Below are 18,952 nucleotides of genomic sequence, written 5' to 3'. Positions count from 1 at the left end.
GGGTGTCACTTCTCCAGCTGGAAACCTCTGTGGCCAGCAGCACCTCTGCTTGAGTTTTGCTTATGCCTGCTGGGCTTGTTTCGCATGCTTGACCTGGCAGGCTGTGCTTGGCTCACACCACAGGCAGCAACCTGAGATGCTGCATTTCTACACCTCTCAAGGGCAAGCCAGGTATGGTGCAGCAAAGGGTGTGTGAGTGCGGTGTCCGGCCACTGTGGACAGCCAGGCATGCTGGCTGCTGCAGCAGGGCAGGCAGCTACAGGTGCTGGCACAGGCACCAGCTTTGTATGAGGTTACAACTGGGCCAGACGTACTGTAAGCGGTTTCCATTGAGGGTACCAGTGACTGGTGAGGGGAACATGGTAGCAATCAAAAGCTTGGAGACACGAGGAACCGCCGAGCCCTCAAAAGGGTGTTACAGCATGTCACGGCCGTGCTCAGGGAGCCCTGAGGTCTGGACTCCCAGAAGGGCCACAGCTCTTCTCTCCTTCTCATCACCCTCAGAGCGGCAAATGGAAGGGCAAATGGGGGGGGGTATGTTTCAGCCTGTTTGTGTTACCACTCTTTCAGTCCCACTGCCCCGCTCCAGCCCATGGCTCCTAGCCCTGCTGCTGCTTCCCATTGCATGGGGTGGCTGCCTGGCTCTGGTGGAGGGCAGGAAGACTATAGTGTTACAGCAGCCCTGGCTGGGGAAATCCTGAGGTCTGGGCCCCCAGAAGGGTCACCACTCTTCACTACCACAGTCTGAGAGCATGTTATCCCTGCAGCTCAGCAAGCCAGCCAGGAATGTGTTACAGCTCCTTTAACTCCCTCTGTTCAGCAGGTCTTGAGTTCTTGTTCAGCACCCAGGAAGAATGAAGTTACATGGACAACTGGAGGGTCAGCAAGGTGAAGAGCAGCTTTATTGAGTGACAGAACAGCTCTCAGTGGGCAGGAGACCCAAAGTGATTAGCTTCTATCCACAGGCACGTAGTCCCAAGGAGTGTAGAGGAAACCTGAAGTGGTTAACCCCTATCCACAGGCACGTAGTCCCAACAAGTGTAGAGGAAACCCGAAGTGGTTAGCTCCTATCCACAGGCACGTAGTCCCAACAAGTGCAGAGGAGACCTAAAGTGGGAAGCTCCTATCCACAGGCAGGTAGTCCCAATAAGTGTGTGAGTCTGGCTGTATGTGGGGTTTTTATGGGCTCAGAATGAAGGATGTGCATGCTGACTAGTTCTTGGGTGGAAGGGCATGCTGATTGATCCATGAGCAGCCATGGCAGGCCTGGAAAAAGCATCATCCGATTGGCCGAAAGGCATCAAGGAAGTTCTCACTCAGGGTCTCGTACTTTACCTGGAACTGGCAGCCCAGCCCCCAGACTTTAGGCCATCCCTGGCTTGAAGGTGATGTTTCAGTGGGGACCCACCCTTGCTGCCTAGGAACCTTTCTGCCTTTTGCCACCATCAACATGCCATCCATGGTGCCCAGGCTGTCTGCACCAAGGGGCACCTGCAGGCCTGCCTTGAGCCACCCTTAGTCCCCCAGCCTCCCTCCTGTGCTCATTGGCACCCAAAGTTTCAGCCTTAGAGGTTATTTTTGGGGGGGGGGCCGAGGAAGCAGGGGGCTGGCATGTCAGCACCATCCTGAGTGTGCACACACCCAGCCAGGTCACAACAGTGCCTGGGCTTGGCTGTTGAGACACATCCATAGTGGGTGCTGGCAGCAGGGAGAGGCCAGGGAGTGGGAAAAGCACTTCCGAGCCTGCAGGGGCAGGGAGCTTCCTGGGTCCCTGGGAGCTTCCTGGGTCCCTGAGAGCACAGGGATGCCCCGGTCCAGAGCCACAGCTGAGTGACTGCAGCTGCACCCAGGAGTGTGGGCTTCCACACTGCCAACTCTGTAGGGTGTGGGGCTCCCACTGGGATCACCTGTGCCCTGCCCCTGCCAGCTCCACGGAGCATGCAGCCCTGGCTGTGACTCCCCTGCTACAGCTGGTGTCCTCACAGTGGCTGCTCCAGACAGGCCACTGCCACCATCAATGCTTTATACATTTTTTTCTAGAAGAAAGGATTAATTCTTTGTTTTCAGGGGCTATGTTTTTTTCTTCTTATTCCATGGTTCTCTCATCAGTTTCCTACAGCAGAGCTTGCCACCAATGTGCTGCTGTAGCCTAGTGAGCCACAAGTAATGTGCAAATTTCCAGAGATGTTGATCCCCCAGACTCTGGCAGCCACTCAGGGACTCTTAGCCTCTAAGGAAGTTCTTACAGCTACTGCAGCCTCTTTATGTTTATTCTAGTATTACGGTGTTCTCTCACAGAAGAGATTGGGAAACATGGGCTCATCCTATCTTTGTTCCTAACTAGAATCCTAACTTGATATACATGTTTCTCTCCTATAAAGAAGCTCTTTGAAATGAGACCTGAATCAGCTATATGTTGTCTCCACTTCCTTCCTCCTAGACAATTGCAGTGAATTTTTGGGTGAGTTTAGGTGACATTCTCAACAATCACTTCTATTATCAACTTGACGCTCATCGCTAACTAAATGTGTTTTACTTCCGTTAACTTTTCAAATATGCCATGCCACAATTTATGCTGAAAGTCACATATTGATTTCCTTTTGGGGGCGGTCTCCACTTTCAAACAGTTTTAATAGATTTTGGTTGATCACCTGCTTTATGAGATACTTGGAACCCATTGAGACAAGGGATTCGGGATGATTGAAGACAGCGCTCAAAATTCAATGAGTAAGCATGGGTAGATATTAAAAGGATTATATGTAGTGTATTAGTAAAGTTCTTCCTTATTCAATTTCCTTTCAGTTCTTAAAGAGGAAGCCACAGTTTGGTGTTGGTATGACTTTAACAACTTCTCAACCTCAAGCTATTTTCCAGTTAAGTTTTTGTTTTTGTTTTTTTAGTAGGCAACAGTTTCCAACTAGAATTAAATAGCTTGATTTGATATAGCAAATTCAAGTACATGGATATGGCAAATAATATGGAAATACCTTAAATACACAAAACACCAGTATAACAGAAAGGGCCTAAGTTGTTAATCTGAAGACCCATAATTAGAAAACAGCCTGTTGATTACTCAAACAAGTTAATTAACCTCCCATTGCCTCATTTCTTTTTCTCATTTGTAAAATAGGCATAAGAGGTAGCTATCTGAAAGAGCATTTGTTGGGGATTAAATGAAATAATGTCTATGAAAGGACTTTTTAAACTGAAAATAGTTATAAATATGTTAGCTTATCACTTATTGATACATCATAACTGGTATTTTATATTATGATTTATATCACAGTAGTTCTAAGAAAGTCCTACAAATTGCAAGATGCATGATATGAGTATGTTAAATTTTAAGAACTTGTGCATAGCAGCAATAATAATGATTTTATAAGATTTAAGAAAATCTTATAAATATTGATAACACTGGTGTCAGAATTATTTTCAAGGTTTATTATATGCCTATCTAACTGCAGAATTAGCTGAATATTACTAATGGAGACTATTTGGAATGAGCTTCACAAATTAATAAGGTCACTAGGAACTGCAGGCTGTTAAAGACCTCCTTGGGCCAAGGATGAAAGAAAATCAAATGGGACGGAAGAAAGCAGGTGGGTACTCTGAGGAGAGGTAATCAGAGAACTGTGTTCTGCAACCATCTGGACTACTTGGAGCTTCACCAATGTAACCATGGAAACTATAAGGAATATGCTCAGAAGCAGGAAAGCATAAGTACCCAGAGACTCTGTGAGCCTGTCACAGTGCAAGAGAACCAGGCTATGTGTGTTGAAGTGGTCTGCTAAAGGACACGGTGGAAAAAAGGGGGAGATTTGGACTCTCTTGGAACCTGTGGAAGAGAAAGCCAACTGGGCCACCACAGACTTGTTTACACACCAGATGCCTGATGGATCCTTTGAAGATGGATACCTCACTGTCCAGTAAATACTCCTTTACTGGAAGGAATATATATTTGAATCTCACAACTAGTCTTTTAAGTGACTTTTGACACCAGTCAGATCACACTCTAAGTGAACAAAGATCATAGGAAAGAAATATTATTATTTCTCACATCTGCAAAAGCTATAATGACAAAGGTCCCAGACCTTCCTACTACTTGTGTAAAAGTTTTGGAACTCACAAATTCAAACCTTATGTTACTAAATAGTCTACTTTTTAAAGCTTGAATGATTTTAGTCATGAATATTATTGAACTATCAATCAAACCAACTGCATCAGTAGGACATTCCTTATGGCATCAAGTTTATTTCTAGCCATAGCAAGTATACTTCTAGCTAGTGGTTCTCAGAGTGTGGGGTGGAGACTCTTGTATGTCCCCAAGATCTTTTCAGGGATTCAGTGAGGTCAAAACTATCTTAATCATCATTCTAAAATGTTATTTTTTCTTTCCTTCTTATTCCCTCATGAGTGAAGAATGACATTTTCCAGAATCTACAGGAAGTGTAATACTGTGACAGATTGAATGCAGAAGCAGATGTAAAAATCCAGTTATCTTCTATTAAGCCATAAGGGAGATTTGCAAAAATGTTTAACAATGCTATACTCCTCACTAATTTTTTTTTGTTTTGAAAAATATATTTTTTATTTAAAGATATTTACGTTAACATTAATTTATACTAACTTAATGGGTTTATTATTGTTATTTCAAATAAAAGTATCAGTTTTAATTTTTACTGTGGAGCCTAGTAATACATAATTAACACACATAACTACTTTTGGATCTTCAATACTTTTTATGAGCACATGGGGTCCTGATACCACAAAGATTGAGATCCTCAGGGATAAGCTGTTATTAAGCTGCCAGTACCCGCAGGACTAATTTTGTCTCTGGTTTGAATTTTCTGGTATTGGCTTGAAGAAAGGTAATCTATTATAACTCTATTAGCAATTTCAAACAGGTAGCAGCTGGATTAACATTTGTGAATATAAGTGTAACCTGCAGGACACCTGGAGAAGAGCCCATTTTATACCAGCTGCTGAGTTGCTCTGCCTACCCTGAGCCTCAGAACCTTCATTGCAGCTAGCCTTTGGGTATTACCTGTTAGATATCGAATTAGAGCAATGCTTGAGGAGATTTTTAGATGTGTGATTTTAAAACAATAACCAACGATTGGATGTGAAATGACTGTATCTGTAGTATGGTATGCAAACTGGAGACAGGTGATATGGTTTGGCTGTGCCCTACCCAAAATCTCATCTTGAATTATAATCTTTAAAAACCCCACAGGTCAAGGGCAGAAACAGGTGGAGGCAATTGGATCCTGGGGGTGGTTCCCCTCATGCTGTTCTCGTGATAGTGAGTCTCATGAGATCCGATGATTTTATAAGCACCTGACATTTTCCCTACTTGCACTCATTCTCTCTTTTGCTGCCCTGTGAAGAGGTGCCTTCTGCTGTGATTGTAAGTTTCCTGAGGCCTCCCCAGCCGTAAGGAACTGTGAGTCAATTAGACCAATTTTCTTTATAAATTACCCCGTCTTGGGTACTTCTTCATAGCCGTGTGGGAATGGACTAATACAACAGGTTTCTATACAATGAGGCTAGATCAAATTACAAATATCACAAATACAAGGACTGATTATATAGCAGAGCTCTGACAGTGACTTAAATCCTTCCTCGCTAGAAACTAGTGAAGTACCTAGGGAGGAGTCTCATGCAGTGATAAGGAGTTCGGGTCCTAGAGTCAGGCAGAGCTGGGTTTGAATACCGTGTCCACTACTAGTTAACAGAGTGAACTTGGGAAATTTAATGAACAAATCTGTTGAATGAGAAATAAAAATAGTTTCACTTCATGGAGTGGTTTGGGAATTAAACGAGACAATGTACAATGTGCTTCATGTACATTATTTCATGTACAGCAACTTTGAGACCTCAATGCTATTATGTTTCCATTTTACAGACAGGGAACTGGCATTTAGAACAGTCAAATAATTTTCCAAAGGTCCTGCTGTTATGTGGCGAAGCACAGATTTGCTTTTGACAACCCTAACTATAAAATACCATATTATTGTGTCTTCTCAACAACAAAAATTAGAAAGTAGCAAGTTTCTTCTTCTCTTTTCCACAAACACCCAGCAGTGTTTTAAATACACAAAATGTAGAGTTTCCTATAAAGAAGGCAAGAAAATGGCAGTAAATTCAGCATAGGGGAGAAGAGAAAGGTGCTTCTACTATTCCCCCAAGGTATGGGAAATGGCAATTTGTCTTTTATAGAGGTTTTGTAGACAACCTCTTTTTGTATACACATAACACATAAATATTCCACAAGTGTCCCTTAATATGCTCTGGGATAGGGTTGAGCATTTGTGACAGATGTAAATATCAGTTTATATAACTAAATGATAAATGATCTTAAGAAAGAGGGGAAAATGATTTCCCCATAAAAACTCACTGAAGCATTCTAGATGAAAGGACTTGAAGTAGCGAAGGCTCATCCTTCATTTACTGCCAGGTCATCATGCTGGGTACTAGACACCCTTTAGCTGAGATGTTCTGCACTCTTACTATTTTAATGGAGATGCAGAGTAGTTATGAACGTTTCTCGGATCTTACTTTTAAAGAAACAATTCTACTTAGAGCAATGTTGTTCCATTTATATACCAGACACATTTAAACAACAACAAAAATATAACTTGATGCTTTTGGAAAAAAAATGTTTATTGTAAATTATTGTAGTTTATTGCAGTGAACTAGGTATTATGCAGTTAATAATCTATGCAGTAAATTACATTATGTGGATGTACGCAGCCAGGAATTGTCTCCATTTCTGGATTGACCTACAATTACAAATAACAAATAGCAATTACAAATTGTAACCTATAGTTACAAATATGTGTTTTACATTTAATCTGTTTGGTTACCTATCACTTTTCTATTAACTAGATAACAGATAATCATCTGATATTTCCTAGAGCTACTTCCCCATCCCCTCCCCTCCCCTCCACCTTCACCCCACCTTGAACCCCCACCTTTGCATTTCAGTTGTAAATGTGGCTGCTGCATGAATTAGTAGTGAACCTGACTGGGTCATGCTTCAGCTTTGAAAGAAGAGCAATGGCTTAGGAATGAATCACAGCCATTAACCATGAGTCGGTGTCTTCTTAAGCACCGTAAAGTATAAATTTGATTTTATTTTTCCACTAGGATGGAGATAACAAATCACATCTGTCCATGTAAAAGTTGGTAGTTTTATGTTCACCTGCATGGATTGATAGGTGGAGCTATCATGTGCCTCTTTCTTATTGAGGGTTATTTCTGCTATTTGAGTTGAATGGAAATTATTCATGAATCAGAGGAAGCCAGTTGCAATAGCCTCCAACTGCAATTTTCTGTTTTGTATTCTGAGGACAGCACAGTTCAAGGCTGTGTAAATGATAGGCCGATACTCTGCATTTCTATAATACCTTTTGCCAAAGAGTAGAAAATGATCCTGCATCTCTCTTTGACTTCAATTTTAGAAGTCAGAGAAATGACACGTCATGGTATTTCTAAGATTAGGTCCAAAATTATGACTTCACTCTTGCTAGTTCATACACATATACTCCCTCTAGGGGAAAAATAACTGTCAATATATTTTCTTTATGAGTAGGTCAACTATTTTTCAAAGTCGAAACGACAAAAAAGAAAGGCTCAATATGTTATAAGTAGAATTCATCCATAAGAAGCTTTTTGATGCACAAGATATTTGACACAATACAAAATAAATACCTAGTCCTATAAAATTTCTTTGCATAATCACCTACACTGTATACCAAATGCCACATAAAAATTAGAGCATCAGCACTCTCTTCTTTCCAGAACTTTAGCTTGTCCTGATTTATTCCTGTAACATTCATTGTCTTACTCTTGATATTCCCAGAGCTTTTCATCCTCCTATTTTCATCCTCACCTCACTTTTCAGAATTGACCATCGACATCAACTTCCCAGGTTCATGGGAATGTGCCCTCTTAAACACTGCTTTGATTTTGATTCTACCTTTAGCAATGCTTTCCTTGTCATCTTGGTTAAAAAAGTCTTCCACTTCAACAGAGTCCCAGCAGTCTCTCTTTTAAGACCGGCTTCATGAAGGGTAGTCTTTTTCTATTTGATTCTGCCTTTGAAACTGGCAAAACTTACAGGAAGGAAGAGAGGAAAGAAAGAACAGAAGGGAAGTAAAGATCACATACAAATGTATCAAGTAAGTGTTTTCTGAGCTAAAATTTCTTGGGAGTTACCAAGCAGCAAAAGGAAGAGAGAGGAGAAGAAAAGGAAGAAAAAGAAAAAAAAGAAGAAGAAGAAGAGGAAGAAGAAGAAAGAAGAAGAAGGAGGAGGAGGAAGGGAGGGAGGGAAGGAAGGAAGGAAGGAAGGGACTGAGGGAGGGAGGGAGGGAAAAGGGTGGGTGGGAGGGACAGGGAGAGAGGGACAGAAAGAAAAAAATAATCAAGGGCTTAACTTAAAAAATTCAGAGGTATGAGGGTAACCTCCATCTGGTTTTGTTAATGAAACTCCAACTCCACCATCAACACTAGTATTTAATTCTAACCCACATTCTGTCAGCTACTGTTTCCTGACATGTGTGGAAATGTGGGGTCAGCTGGGAATGTTTCTCAAGTCCTCTCACTTCCCACAGATCTAGGGAGATCACAGTAGTAACTCTAGGCTTTCCTCTGAGCCTCAATGTTCTGCTGAGCCATGGCTCTTTTAACCTCAAACAAAGAGAATTCCTTCCCAGTATTCACAGTAAGTGGCTGTTGGGGACCACACTCTCAAGCATCATGCTTTATCGCTGTTTGTTAATAGAAGATAGCTTAGAAAAGTACAGACTTGTATTCAAATTCTAGGCCTGATCCTTACTATGTGATATGAGGAACATTTCTTTATCTGTAAAAGTAATAACGATAATACTTTCAAATCTTTTATGAGGTTAAAATAAGAAAAGTATGTGAATGTACCTATCAAAGCGTTTGGCATTTATTGTGTCCTAAATATGTACAACACACTTTTTCTCTCAGTAACTAAAGGACAGAGATGCCAAGTTTACTATCATTATACTGTTGATGTCTTTGGCATTCAGCTTTTATTAAACCAGTGCATTATCTTTCCATAGAAACAGAATAATCACTTCATTTTGGAGGAGGCTGAACACTTTCAAAGATGATAAGATATGGTGTATCACAGTTTCCATTCAAACATCATAAAGGGACCCCCTTGAGTCAAAATGCCTGCACCTTTCATCAGCAGATGTCTGACGCCTGTTACTCTTTTGTTAAATCAGAGAGGCATCATTTTTATCTGCTGTATACCCAGGATGAAAAGTTTAGCAATCCCAACAGAATTACTCCAGGATGTGTTTCTTGCATTTCAAGCTCATTCTTTATGGGTTTAACTGATCTGAGTTCAAGAGCTTAATATGAAAATATAACTTTTTCAATGCTAAGTAACCTAGAGAACATTTTTTTTTTCTAAATATATGATTAATCTGACCGTAATGCTGCCTCCCTGGAATCAGGCTGAGGGTGAACTAGATTGCACAAAGGGAAGAAACATAAGTAAACCTTAATATATCTCTGTCTTCCCTTTTGGGAAACTGCCAATAAATGAGATAAATAAGTCAGAGTCTTAGCAGTACAGCTCTCATTTCCATCTGTAATGACTAAACTCTTTATATCTGACAATCTCTTATTCAATAAGATTTGTCAGGAAAAGAAAGCTATTTGTGCAAGATGCCTTATTTTATTCTTCAAGTCATGAACTAGAAATAGAATGATGACAGCAAATGTTTCCGGAATTAGGTATTCATATGTGTTTGGGTTAAATAAGTAATTTCACTTCAAAGGACAAGTCATCCACTTTCATTAATTATCTTTAAATTTTATCCCTACATTTCACAATCCATGCTGTAAGCATTTGTTACATCTGCTTGAAATGTCTCTGTACCCTTAACATCTTTTTTTTCTTACCATCATGATTTTTGTATAGAATACTACATATGACTTGCCTGTACTCTCTCCATCCTGCCATGTATCCTGTACAACATTTCCAACTTCTTATTCCTAAAGCACAAGTTTGGCAAGCCTCTACCCTATAACCACACTTTTTAAAAAAGGCTTTCAATCTACAGCATTTTTCCCTCAATAGCCCGTTACACAAGCTCTTCAGTTCAACCTAACTGGTCTTCTACCCAATCATTCATAAGCATGCATTACGATTCGTGCCACTGTCAATCCTCAGACTTGGAATACTTTTTCTCCTCATTCTATTCCTTTCTAGTGAAAGTTTTTGAGGATTGGAAGAAAGTTTATTTCGGTGTTTTTCCTCAGTTATGCTGATTTGGGATTAATACTCCTAAGAAATGATGACTGATATCCAGCAAAACAATCAAGGATACTGCACGGAGGAGGGCAGTACAAGTCATAGCTTCCATTTCTGAGATTGGTTAGCCTATTGTTTGAGTATATAACATCCAGCATAGTGATCCTGGTCAGGGCAAACCTGACAGCTTAAAACAAATCAACTGTGTTGAGAGAGGGTAAGTGTCTTACTTCACTAGATAAAAAAGAGCATACATAGGTAGTGCCTTCTATTTGTTTGGCTGCCTGTACCTTATGGTGAAGGTCATCATGTTATGTGTGTTTTCCATTTGTGTGTATCGTAACTTTCCTCTCAATAAATGCTGTTCTTCAATCTGATACACAAGTGCTGTCTAGTCTTTCTCCTGCTAAGAAACAATATATTACAATTTTCTTCATAGTTCACGAACTTCTGATTTCCATTCGTACACCTTGCTCTGTAAATCAGTCTCCTTATTCCTTAATCTATCTGGTACTAGATGAGACAAGTTTAAAAATGAAATTGTTTTGAAGAGAAGTCTTTACAGCTAGCTGCCTCTGGACATTAATCCATAAATTAATATAACAATAAAGAGGTTAAGTGATCAACCTAAGTCTCTCAGCTGTGGGTACCCTTATCTCAGTTGCTCTTTTTTTTAAGAGAACTTGGGTATCTTATTCTGGGAGGGAAGCCAGGTATCATGGCTAAATAACTGTAGGTCCTGTTGTTAAATCACAGGAGTTATCTTGTTGCTGAGCACACATTTTATGGTTATTAACTTTAGCTCTCATAAAAAGATGATACCCAGGGAGACATATGCTGGGGAGGAATAGATGTAGTCATCTATTTCCCATCAGCACATTTCCTCTAAGAAGATGTTTCCTGCTTGGAATTTAATGACCAGCTATGCTGGTGTTCAAAAAGATATTATTTCTTCTCTTTCAACATCTCTCAGAGGAGCCAAGATGGCCGACTAGGAACAGCTCCGGTCTACAGCTCCCAGCGTGAGCGACGCAGAAGACGGGTGATTTCTGCATTTCCATCTGAGGTACCCTGTTCATCTCACTAGGGAGTGCCAGACAGTGGGCGCACGTCAGTGGGTGAGTGCACCCTGCGCCAGCCGAAGCAGGGGTGAGGCATTGCCTCACTCGGGAAGCGCAAGGGGTCAGGGAGTTCCCCTTCCAGGGGTGACAGATGGCACCTGGAAAATCAGGCCACTCCCACCCGAATACTGTGCTTTTCCGACGGGTTTAGGAAACGGTGCCCCAGGAGAGTATAGCCCACACCTGGCTCAGAGGGTCCTACGCCCACGGAGTCTCGCTGATTGCTAGCACAGCAGTCTGAGATCAAACAGCAAGTCGGCAGCGAGGCTGGGGGAGGGGCGCCCGCCATTGCCCAGGCTCCCTTAGGTAAACAAAGCAGCCGGGAAGCTCGAACTGGGTGGAGCCCACCACAGCTCAAGGAGGCCTGCCTGCCTCTGTAGGCTCCACCTCTCGGGGCAGGGCACAGACAAACAAAAAGACAGCAGTAACCTCTGCAGACTTAAATGTCCCTGTCTGACAGCTTTGAGGAGAGCAGTGGTTCTCCCAGCACGCAGCTGGAGATCTGAGAACGGGCAGACTGCCTCCTCAAGTGGGTCCCTGACCCCTGACCCCCGAGCAGCCTAACTGGGAGGCACCCCCCAGCAGGGGCAGACTGACACCTCACACGGCCGGCCAGGTACTCCAACAGACCTGCAGCTGAGGGTCCTGTCTGTTAGAAGGAAAACTAACAGAAAGGACATCCACACCAAAAACCCATCTGTACATCACCATCATCAAAGACCAAAAGTAGATAAAACCACAAAGATGGGGAAAAAACAGAGCAGAAAAACTGGAAACTCTAAAAAGCAGAGTCCTCTCCTCCTCCAAAGGAACGCAGTTCCTCACCAGCAACGGAACAAAGCTGGACGGAGAATGACTTTGACGAGCTGAGAGAAGAAGGCTTCAGACGATCAAATTACTCCGAGCTACGGGAGGATATTCAAACCAAAGGCAAAGAAGTTGAAAACTTTGAAAAAAATTTAGAAGAATGTATAACTAGAATAACCAATACAGAGAAGTGCTTCAAGGAGCTGATGGAGCTGAAAACCAAGGCTCGAGAACTACGTGAAGAATGCAGAAGCCTCAGGAGCCGATGCGATCAAATGGAAGAAAGGGTATCAGCCCTGGAAGATGAAATGAATGAAATGAAGCGAGAAGGGAAGTATAGAGAAAAAAGAATAAAAAGAAACGAGCAAAGCCTCCAAGAAATGTGGGACTATGTGAAAAGACCAAATCTACATCTGATTGGTGTACCTGAAAGTGACGGGGAGAATGGAAACAAGTTGGAAAACACTCTGCAGGATATTATCCAGGAGAACTTCCCCAATCTAGCAAGGCAGGCCAACATTCAGATTCAGGAAATACAGAGAACGCCACAAAGATACTCCTCGAGAAGAGCAACTCCAAGACACATAATTGTCAGATTCACCAAAGTTGAAATGAAGGAAAAAATGTTAAGGGCAGCCAGAGAGAAAGGTCGGGTTACCATCAAAGGGAAGCCCATCAGACTAACAGCGGATCTCTCGGCAGAAACCCTACAAGCCAGAAGAGAGTGGGGGCCAATATTCAACATTCTCAACATCTCTCATTCATTCATTCATTCAATACTATTGTGTCTGCACTGTGCTAAACTCCAGAAATATAGCATTCGACAGACAGACAAAATCTTCTGTCAAAGGCCATATATTCTTAATTTGAACACTATTTAGTCACAATAAATAGTGGCATATACAATTATAGGAAAGTATAGGGAATAATGGGAGCACCTAGTAGGAAAACGTAATCTGAATCTGGGGGAAGGCAGGACATCAACGAGGGCTTCCTGGAAGAAGTAACACCTTAGTTAAGTTCTGAAACCTAAAATGCGATAATCTGAGTGAATTGAGAATCTGAGGGTGTGGGCATATGGAGAAAGAGGAAGGACAAAGGTTCAGGGCCAAGAAAGAGCATGTCATTCAAGGAATGAAAAGTTTTCATTGTGAGTAGAATGTGGGGTGGATGGGAAGACTGTGGGCAGAGATTGCAACAGACCCCACATAATGAACAATTTTGAGGCTATTTTAAGGAGTATGAACCTTATTTTGAGGACAAGAATGAGGTATTGAAGGTCCTTAAACTTGGTCTGACATGATCGTATTTGCATTATCAGAAAGATTTTGCTCTTTATACTTTTTTCTTTCCTAACATATTCAAGATATGTGTTATGGAATATATCAAGACAGACTGAATTTTTAAATTTGATTATACTGTGGAAAAGTTTGGAAACAGCACAATAAGCTCTAATGAAAGATACAAAAATCACAAATCATGAATTGGGCACATGGCATCTAAGGCACAGTAAATATGACAGTGGCCTCCTAATAACTGTTCAGAAAACACTGCTGATTTATTTCCCTTCACAGTGATATCATATACATCATATCTATGAGATTTGTTGTTGGATTAAGCAAGAAAAGGAGTCACTTCACATCACCCTGATGAATTATATCTTTTGATTGCAAGTGACAGAAATGAAACTCAATTTAGCTTAGGTATAAAAGGGAATTTATCATTCCCTCTGTTGGAAAGGCTGGAGTGATCGGAAGCAGATTCAAGTTATCTCTCTGCTTGTTGGCTTTATTTTCTCAAGCATTGTTATCCACGGGTAAGTAGGGATAACTTCTGGCTTCTCTGGTATGTTAGATTAAATTATGCAGAAGCAGACCTTGAAAGGAATTTATTAGGAAGTGTTTCTGGGAAAATCTGGTGAGGGAGTAGAGATGGGGGCAGAGAAGGAAAGGCAGACAAACTAAGGTGCACAGGTGTGAAATCAAGCGAATCCCCTTGGCTCAATCCCCCAGGAGGACTCCGAAATGGAGATTTCCCCTCGCCTTGTCCTGATAACCAAATGCTAGTTATTAGTTAAGAGCTGCTTCTAGGGAATCATAAATTTCTAAGATCTTTCAGCTAAATATGTGCACATACAAAGTGAATCTCACATCCTGAGGGCAATCCTCCAACCAAGAGGTGCAGGTGTATGAAAATGGTAAAGAGATTTATAAGAAAGTGGGTGAGGTATGAACACCATCTACTACATCTTCTCTTCCTTCCTACCACACTATCTTACTCTTACCTATCTCTCTCAAAAAAAAGACTCAAGTCTTCTAGACTCAAGTCTGATTGTCAAGCCTTAAGTTACACTCACCCTGTAAGTGTATATCATTTTATATCACTATGACACAAAGTAATGATAAAATATTTTGTCTGATCAAGTTTAGGTCATGTGTCTATATGAAAACCAGAGTAAGAGTGTACCTTAGTAGAAACACAGGGAAAGAAATACTAGGCAAACAGATACCATAGATATTTACTAAGCTTCCCATCCCACAAGTCTTATATGTTATCCTAAAACACTATAGAACTAGCTCCCTGAAGGCAAATTGCCAGGAAGGCTAAGTCCAAAGTAGTGCTGTATTAGTTTGGGCCCTTTGTTGCACAAACAAAAAAAGTCTATAATTAGATCTGGTTAACTTAGGTAGAGAAAGCATTCATAGCTCACAGAAATCTAGGAAGCATGGAGGATTAGGATTGGCAGGAATTGAGAGAGATCTTAACAGCCAATTTGCTGAAACAAGAATGATCAGATGGTGCAGTCACCACCACATACCTATGTACCTGCAATCACCAATAACAGAACCTCCATTGCAGGGCACTTGCTAACATGCCAGGGCCCGCACAGCACCTGGACACTTGTCTTCATGACACCAGATATTCTCCTCCTCTGTAGCTCTAACTGACCTATGTTCACAATAAATATATCTTGAATATATTTTATTTACATTCTCCTATGAGTTGGACAGAGGGACATGTGATCTAGAAGGCAGCACTAAATCTGTCTACCAGTTCACAATCTGGCATTCTCAAATTGAGAAAAACATTTTAGAACTCATAACAAATGCATTTTTTTTATTCTAGCTACCCTTTTTCCTGGCTTATAGAATTATGACTCTAGGGTCAGTGCAGTGTATGAAGAGGCAATAATTGGTGCTTGATGTACCCAAATCATTGAGGAAACAATACATTATGTGTTTTCTTTCTTGGGCATTTGTTTTACAGACCAATGAACCTATCTAGAGTTCTAAGCCAAAGAAAATGACAAGTGTACGTTGCCTACCTTTAGTACACATCACAGAACTTTCTTGAAACACAAAACCCTTTGTCTTCCTGGAGGGAATGAGAAAATCACAGCTTGCTCAACTAGTCTGGTCCTTGGCACAATTGTGGAAGTGAAATTGGGTTCAAGAGCCGTAGTCTCCCCTTTGTGTATTATTCTCTCTCTTCTCTGGTGCCTTCATTGACTACTTTTCTTTTGACTGCCTCTTAAATGTAAGACTTCCTATGATTTTCTTCTTGGATCCCCTTAATTCTACTCTGCCCATGTCATCACATCCCCAATGATGCTTTCACTAACATTTTCAGCCATTCAACTCACAAATCTCTATGCCCAGACCTGGGCTTCTAGATTTCCACATCATGTCACAGCACTGCTATTCACCTACTTTCCCAGGCCAGAGACCTGCATGTCATCTTTGATAGCATCAGCCCTCTTACCAAATTCTTGAACAGTCTTAAATTGAAGGAGCATACACCTAAAATGGTCTTAGGTTTTTTTTAGAATCTCTGCATTCAAGGGTGCTAAATTACATCTCCTTTTCTTCCCCTGAAGACCACCTTGGGAAGGTTCTCTACCTCTTGGTTGTTTGTAAACCATAGTACTGAACAAGTTAAAACTTCACATCCGAAATCCTGTCTGTTGGTTGTCACTCTTCCTCTGACACTGTTCTTAGAAGCACATGTGAATTCTTCAGAGTTCGGTTGCCTGATATGAGAGCTATGGCTTAGCTTAGTCTTTTGTTTGTTTCTTTCTTTTAAATAATTAATTGACAAATAAAAATTGTACATATTCAAAGTATGCAACATGACGATTTGATATATGTAAACACTGTGTGAGTGTTAATTACCATAGTCAAATTAACACATCTATCACTACCCATAGTTACCATTGTTTGTGTTTTTTTTGGAGGGAGGGTGAAGACACTTAAAATCTGCCTTCTTAACAAATTTCAAGTTAAACAATAGAGTATTATTAACTATGGTCACCATGTTATATATTAGATCCTCAGAATTTACTGCATTTATAACTGGAAATTTGTAGCCTTTGACCAAAAACTCATTTTCTCTTCCCCCCAAATCCTTGTCAACCACTCTGCTTCTGTAAGTTTGAGTTTTAAATTCCACATACAGATGAGATCATACAGTTTTTGTCTTTCTGTGTCTGGCTTATTTTGCCCAGTCTTTCTTTTGGCCCCTACCCCTTATCCTTCATCCCAGCCTTTAATTTCCTGTGCCTGCACAGTCTCTTGCTGCTTGTTCAGCTGACGCTGGAGGTAAGAAGACTTGTTGGAAAGTTACTATAATAGTCCAGAAAAAGAGAGGACCTGAACTCATGAACAATAGGGGACATAATAATGGCAAAAGTAACAGTAATAGCTATTACTTTGGCCTCTCTCCTGTATGCCAGGCACTTTATTACATCCCTTCTTCTTCCGATAGTAGTTCTGCAAAGTAGGGGTCATTTTCCACTTTTCAAAGATGAAACTCAAGGAGGTTATATGTTTTTCTAAAGGATCTTATATTTAATAGGTGGCAAAATTAAAATTAAAATTTATTTCTAAAATTTTTCCTTCTTTCAGTTCCTACATTTCATTACAATACAGATTCCTGGGGGCAATGCTTAATCCTATACTTAAATCAGGATCTTTAGAGAAACATCCTGAAAACGTATATTTTTAACAAATATTTTATGTGATTATTTTGATCAGGTCAATTTGGGAAAATTAGCCTCAAATTAATATTGAAACTCCTTAGCCTAGGCCTGCAGAACCTGGCTCCTGACTATGTCTCCAGAACCTCTCCTTCCAGTTCCTAACACCAGTGGAATGTTCCAGCAATTCCAGTCCTCTCACTGTTCCCTGGAAACACTATGCATTTCAATGCCTCCAGCTCTTGGATGTACTGGTCCCTCTTTGGTGAATACTTTCTTTGGCACTTGGCCTTTAAGGTCCTGCTCCATCATAGTAGTCCCCATGAAGCCTCTGGCCAATGTTGGGCTTCTTTTCCTAACTATTCTAGAAGAGTTGCTCACTCCTTCCTCTCTGCTTCTCCCGTATCCATACCTACATCACCTATTACAATTGCACAGTGTATTACAATGTATACATTTAAATATTTGCTTCTCCCAATAGGTTGCATGAGAGTCTTATACTCCAAAGAGCCTACTACAATTAGTGCAGTTTTTAAGAAATGTGCCAGACTTTTGCCTTCCCTACTGCTGTTGGTGGGGATAGTCTGCTGCTGTCATTTTGCTTTTGTTTACATTTATCTCTGCATTTATGTGTATATCTTTTCATATAACTTCTAAGCATGTAGGCAGGAAACAGAAATTTGAACAAAAAGAGGTAAAGGTGGAAAAGAATGTAAATAGGTATTTAGAAAGAAAATACCAAAGAAAATATCCTTGTTTTTCATGACTGGTTTCAGTTTTCTTCAGTTTTCTGAAATAGGTGAGGTTACCTGCTGAGATATAATAGAAGGAGATTGGGGGAGGGGATAAAGAAGAGTGGTAAAGAACTGACATAGATGCTTATGAAAATCAGAGAAAAAAGCTGTCCCAAACTAGGTGGAGAACATAGATTTTTCCTGAGATGGTGACGTTTTCTTCAGAAGTTCTTGGAATTCCAGGTGTAGGAATGGAGAAGACAGGTACAAGGACTGACCCCAGAGTTGGTGTCTGCTGAGTGGGTGTGAGGAGAGGGGGGTGGTGCTTGGGAAATGATGATGTTGATGGGAGGCATGTTCAGGTGAGCATGCAAAGAGAGATGGAATAAGGACAACAGCACATGGCTAGGGTAAAGTAAAAGCACCAATGAGCATTTCTGAGTTACTGAAAGTATGGGGAGCTTTAGAAGAGAGGACATTTGTGTCAGGTTCCTAGTGCTGCTTTAGCAAATTACTACAAACTTAGTGGGTTAAAACAACAGAAATTTATTCTCTTACAGTTTGGGAGACTAGAAGTTTGAAGAGTTTACGGGGCTAAAATCAAGGTGTCTCCATGGCTAGTTCCTTCTGGGGGATCCAGGGAGAATCTGTCTTTCATCTTCTAACTTCTGGTGTCTACATCACTCCAATCTGCTTCCATCATCACATTGCTGTTTCCTCTTCTTTAGTAGTAGCTATCTTATAAGGATGCCTGTCACTATGTTACTGGTCCCACCTGGATAATCCATGATGACTTCCCTATCTCAACATCCTTAACTTAATTATATCTTCAACTTTTTTTTTTTTTTTCTGTATAAGGTAATATAGGTTCCAGGGTTTAGGATGTGAATATTTTGGGGGACAGGGGTGCTTTATTCAACCTACCACAACATTGTATGCAGATTGTGGGTTATTTTTGTTAAACTTTCAATAGTGGAGCGGTTCCCAGTGAAAACAAGGTCCGAAGTGTAGTCATGAG

The sequence above is a fragment of the Pongo pygmaeus genome, chromosome 1 (assembly GCF_028885625.2).
Source record: "Pongo pygmaeus isolate AG05252 chromosome 1, NHGRI_mPonPyg2-v2.0_pri, whole genome shotgun sequence".
Taxonomy (NCBI): domain Eukaryota; kingdom Metazoa; phylum Chordata; class Mammalia; order Primates; family Hominidae; genus Pongo; species Pongo pygmaeus.
This window is presented reverse-complemented; position numbering follows the sequence as displayed.